Source organism: Oncorhynchus tshawytscha, linkage group LG34 (assembly GCF_018296145.1).
Source record: "Oncorhynchus tshawytscha isolate Ot180627B linkage group LG34, Otsh_v2.0, whole genome shotgun sequence".
NCBI classification, from domain to species: domain Eukaryota; kingdom Metazoa; phylum Chordata; class Actinopteri; order Salmoniformes; family Salmonidae; genus Oncorhynchus; species Oncorhynchus tshawytscha.
The window spans coordinates 15,883,891-15,889,890 of NC_056462.1; the positions used below are offsets into that span (position 1 = coordinate 15,883,891).

Below are 6,000 nucleotides of genomic sequence, written 5' to 3' on the forward strand. Positions count from 1 at the left end.
TTGACATTAGGTAAACAAATTATTCCTTAGTTTTAAGTCTACTACGATATAAATTCCTCTCTGGACACATATTTGATTCCTGAGCAAGAAGGACAAAATATGAGTGGTAGGCAAAGTTATTATGAATACATGCGAGACGGCACTTGTTGACTTTGTTAAATAAATTCAAACCTAGTTAATATTATTACCAATCTCCATTTCCTCTAAAACTATTGTGTAATTCCTTTCCATGTCCACTGAAAAGTACACAGCCAATCAACTACATAGAACTAGTGCCCTACTATTTTATTTCCCCTTTTGTAATATTTGAAGCATTGGAATGGTCATTATTTGAGGCAGAGGATTGAATTCCAGTCACCTGGTCTTACTTATTTCTAAAAACTAGCCACTAATTTATACAAATTTTAAAAAAAAAGTGTGTAGATTGGGTCTAAACTAAGATCGAAGGGAAAGCTAGCTCTAAAATGTCCCTTATTAGATTTGGAAGTACGCTGTAGTGTATCGAGGCTCTGGTGGTCCCAATTAGGTCCAAGCGAGACCCGTTCAGTCGGTTGGTCGGTCAGTTACTTCTTGGACTATCCGTCATGGTGAGGGCGACGGCAGGGGTCCCGTAGTTGAATCTTGATATTGTCGTGGAACTTTTCCCTGTAGTGGTTGAACTCCATGATGCTCTCGGGCTCCTCCTCCACCCAGAACTTATCAAACTTGTACACCAGGTAACCTGAAGCAGGGAGGCCAAGACAGAGTTAGGGGTTTAGGTAACCTGAAGCAGGGAGGCCAAGACAGACTTAGGGGTTTAGGTAACCTGAAGCAGGGAGTTATCCCCGTATGCTACTGACAAACAGAGTTGAGCGAGATTATCATACACTTACAGAACAGCTGATGGAGGTGCTGCAGTTGGGGTCTCCCAGACACTGTGTTGTAGAAGTGGGGTTTGAGAGCACCACTCTTCAGTAAACTGTACGCCATCTCCGTCAGGTTGATACCCACTATGGCATAGGAGTACCTGAAACATGACACACATATGATAATCATTAAAAGGCTATAAATGTTGTCAAAGTAGGTTTACTTTGGGTGTGCTTGTTGTAGCTTGTTTGGGGCCCAGGTGGGCAGAGATTTCACTTTAGGACTAATGGAAAAGTCTCAAATGTGGAAACTCTACCCACCCAGTACATTGGGCAAGCTAAAACAAACACAACTATTGACAGACGAGTGAATATACTGAAATGTGCAACAGAACCATAGCTGACATATAAAGAACAGAGTTCAACAGGCCAGTCAACTTCTAAAATGAGGTCATTACGTAATCCTTACCCCAGTTTGGGATGGTTTGCATGGGACAGCACTTGCCGAGCCTCTTCAGTGTAGTTCTCACTAAAGAACCTGTAATAAACAAGATATCGAATTTTAAAAAGTTAAGAAATCTAGCTTAAACTTGAGAAAAAAAATATACAACAACTTTTCAGAATACTAATGAGCAAGGTTAGATTGTTAAGGACTGGACAGTCATTCAGACAACATAACTCACACAAGGTTGGTTAGGCCCAACATGCCCATTCCTCGGAAGTCAGTCTTGGGGTCATCGCCTTGGAAACCAATGTCGCCCCACTGTTTGGTAACTCTGGACTCCAGTTTGACCTCGGGCATCAACAGGTCCCATAACTGTAGAGTCAGACAAGTCCATCCCTGTTAATGCTTTACACTTACCTTTTAAACAGAGATGATATTAAAAAGTTTGAAACAGTCATGTTGAATCATCTCATCCAGAAACATTCCACTGCTCCATGCTAGTCATTGACATAAAAAAAAATAACGGCCACAGTACCTTCAAAAGCATTTCCTCGTGTTGGACTTTATCCGAGTCAAAATTCTCCTTCCTCAACTCTTCCACGGACGTGAATAAGTTCCTGTATCCCGTTATTTGTAAGAGACACAGCTTCAGATTCACCTTAAACCTAGGACCAAAGAGACACACATTAGTCATCAATACATACCATATAAAATAATCTATATAAAATATGAATAAAACTGTAAAGGGTAACAAGACTGACGTGGGATCCCTCTGCGTTTTGACATTCTTTTTCCCTCATGACAAGATCCAGATGCTTCTCCAAACCATCCTCCTCCACATCCACAGCAGCTCTTAATAGCTGGAGAGAGGGGGGAGAGAGAGGGAGAGAGAGGGAGAGAGAGGGAGAGAGAGAGGGAGAGAGAGAGGGAGAGAGAGGGAGAGAGAGAGAGAGAGAGAGAGAGAGAGAGAGGGAGAGAGAGAGAGAGAGAGAGAGAGAGAGAGAGAGAGAGAGAGAGGAGAGAGAGGAAGAGAGAGGAAGAGAGAGGAAGAGAGAGGAAGAGAGAGGAAGAGAGAGAGGGAAGAGGGGAAAAGGATGGAGGGACAGAGGAGAGAGATGGTGTGATTAGTTATCTCATCCATGGTAATAGCTCAGAGTTTGTGTTAGTACTTCTCCTACAGACTATGATGTCTAACACGCACGATGATCACTGAGGTCAGATGATGGAACAACCAACTATGTATTACCTACTGCCTTAACTTTGTATGGGGGGAAATGCCATAGTAACAGAGTGATGCTGAGACTAAGAATTGTTCCCTTTAAAATGTATGCCAAACAAAAATGAATATTTGCAAAGTTAAGCAAACCATACAACTATGCACGACGACTTCCAACAGTGCAGATGCAAACGTTTGGTAAGTGAATGACAACACCAACAGCACAAACCCTCATTTTATTACCAAACTTTGCATCTGCACTGTTCAACTAAATGTGTTTTTTGTAAAATATTCTATGGAAATTGTTAAAGTAGTCGTGTGCATAGTATGTTTTGTTTAACTTTGCAATCATTGGTATTTGTTTCCCATTCATTTTAAAAGTGAAACATGCTTAGCATAACAAGAATAACAACCATCGAGGTACTGATCAATGGATTTGTTAAGTGGGTTAATGTAACAGTTGATTGTGGTTGTCTGTATGATAACTAGTCAACCATGCATTCCTGCTTTCAGTAAAAATCAAGTGAAAGAAAATGATTTCCAACATTTACCTTAGATTTGGAGTTCTTGAGTGAGTATTCTGAATGAAGAAAAATCAAATGACAGGTTAAAAACAGTTCAAAATGATAATGAATAGCACAACTGACAACTTGTTTTTCGTAAGGGCTGGGTAGTGTTCATTGGGCATCGAATGGAGGAAAAACGGGGAGGACTATCTGGACTTGTCCCAATTAGAGACTCCAATTGTTGTTTTTCCGTAACAAAACGCTAAAACATGTTCTGTTACCCTAATGAACACTATTTAGCTCTAGAATGTAACCTCACCTGCTTTCGTTGTCCTGGGCGCCCCAGGCTTGTAGCCGGCACAAATCCTTTGCAGCTCGCATTTCCCTGTCACCTGTCTGATGAACCACTTCAGCCAGTATCTAAGGAAGGACGTGTAGAAGTATCCCCAGATGCTGCCGAACATAGTCTACAACATAAACATGTCAGCAAGAGTTCCAAATACAACAAGGCAAGTGAATGACACCATAATCATACGAGTCATCCAAGACACATACTGGTAGGACAGCAATGGGCGAGCCGTGCCTCTTCTTCGAGACATTGACAAATGAGCACCCAGAAAGATTCCCCTGTGTACTCCAGACAAGTCTATCGATTTATCCTTTAGTTGTACACCGTGCAATGGTATTAATGGCTAGTAGTTTTATTTTTATCCAGCAATGGTAATGTCTCTGTAGTAGGAGCTAGCTATTGATACCTTCAAGCTATCAGTCTTTAAAGTACTGCAGGACCTCCCCCAAAAACAATCATTGGCTACTCTGTACAAAACCCCCATATTCAATGGGAACGGTTGATACGTAGCTAATCTTAAAATGGCATGTCATCAGATAGGCCTAGGTGGTCATGTCAGGTCAAGTCAATCACTGGAACGTTACCGTAGCAGTAACTTTCCACGGTGTCCCCCCCTCCCAAATTATCTAAATCTAACTGCAACTATTTCACCATCTGTTGAATGCTGTTCCAGGACAGTCATTTACTTAGCTAGGACACCAGGCGTGATTCATTTTGCCAATTAGTGAGTCGTACAGCCTAGAAACCAGGTGCATGCTGTGGCACTGCTGAACCAGGCTTGCCAGTGAGTAGAAGTGAAATGAGAGAACACGTTGCAACATGAACAGAAAGGCTCTATTGTAATTTGAGCTCCTACTTTAGCAGGTATCTTTACACAAATGGCTTTTGCTTGGCAAAATAACTGCTTTTGTTAGCCGACTGGCAGCTTGTCTTTTGTTTAGCAGCTAACGTTAGTTATCACCTAACTAACAGCTAGCTAGTCAGCTCGCAGTAGATCGTCTCATTTCAGCCACTGTGCCTCCACCGTAAAGCTTCAGCACAGTAGCTTGAGGTTTCTAAGTTGTTGGGGGTACTAAAAATGTACAGTAATTTCATTGACCGGTACAACACTAACTAGCCTAGCTATAACAAACTGACTGTTCTGGAACAGTCTTCAACTGATAGCTTGCTAGCAAATCAATGACTGTGAAATACTTGCAGTTAGAGACCTAGATAATTAACCCCAGAAAGAAAGTCAACATGTTAATAAACACAGTTAGCTATACCTGGCTTTTAAGCGTTAGCTAGCTACCTAACGTTAGCTAGCTTAGCCACACATTCACAACAGGTTGTCAATATTTACCTTGAGTAATCAGGTGGATTATGTCAGCAATTACGCCTTGACTTTGAGTGAAGATAGCAACAAATAGACCTAGTGGGGAGCGTTATTTACTTTAGCAATGACAAATTCCTCAGATTAAACTAAAAGAGATGTGTCCACTGAGGTAGTGATGTTGACAAGTATTTTGGCTAACCTCTTCTTTGATTAATAGAATCTCGACCCTACAAGTGTACCACTTTACCTTTAGCGCCACCTGTTGGGTTGGGGGTATGGTGAGTTGATGGAATCCTGGGGTGTATTCAATACGCAGATTCTGTGTCAAAACGTTTTGCAACAGAACAGAAACCGTGTATTCCAAACGCTCTTCAACGTGACATACAAGTTGTTGGGTTCTTAAACGGACGTTGTAGTTCCTTTTAATTGTATGGTTTCCACGTGTTGCCATTCCAATCTGAATAGTCTGCTAAGGGTTTGGCACAAGCTGCTATAAATGATCAATTCTGCTCTAAAGTGAAGTTTGTGGGGTTCCTTCCAACTTCTTCTACCCGCTTATTTAAATTTTAAGAGAGACACAACTCAACTACAACTTCTATTTAAGAACAAAACGGGACTCAACAACATTTGGAGTAAACTTTTTTACCTGCTAATTAATTGCACTCATCTGGTGCCCCAGGTCTAAATCAGTCCCCGATTAGATGGGAACAATGAAAAAAAAACAGTGGAACAGGCTTCGAGGTCCAGAGTTTAAATAGAGGGCACTAACCTATTATAATAGCTGCATTTCCTATACTTGCCACATGAAGGTGCGGATGTTGCATAGGATGTATGGTGAAAATACTTCTCTAAAGAAACCATGGTCACTGGTCATAGGGATTAAGTTTAACAGCTCGACAAATTCCTTGAATTAGTAGTGTGTTCATATTTGATTGAAGTATGGAATCAGACATGTCAATCTCCCATTTTTAAACACTAATGTTTTGGCAACAAAAAAAACATTGCATGTATGGATACTTTACTTTACTTTATCTATGATATAGCTTTATCAATCTAGGTATCTTCAACTATTTATCTATATATTTTAATCAATAACGTATTATATATTTTTATATATTTATCTATATGGTATCTATATATGTCAATAGATTCCGATAGCACATTTGACCACATCAATCAAATCAAACTTTATTTTTCACTTGCGCTGAATACAACAAGTGTAGACCTTCCTATGAAATGCTTTTTTGCTTACAAGCCCTTAACCAACAGTGCAGTTCAAGAAGATTTAAGAAAATATTTACCAAATAGACTAAAGTAAAAAATA

At 40.4% G+C, this 6,000-nt stretch overlaps 1 pseudogene; it reads right to left on the reverse strand.

Annotated features, from left to right (window-relative positions):
• Positions 1-560: 560 nt before the first annotated feature.
• On the reverse strand, positions 561-3,497 carry LOC121841810 (annotated as a pseudogene).
• Positions 3,498-6,000: the final 2,503 nt, after the last annotated feature.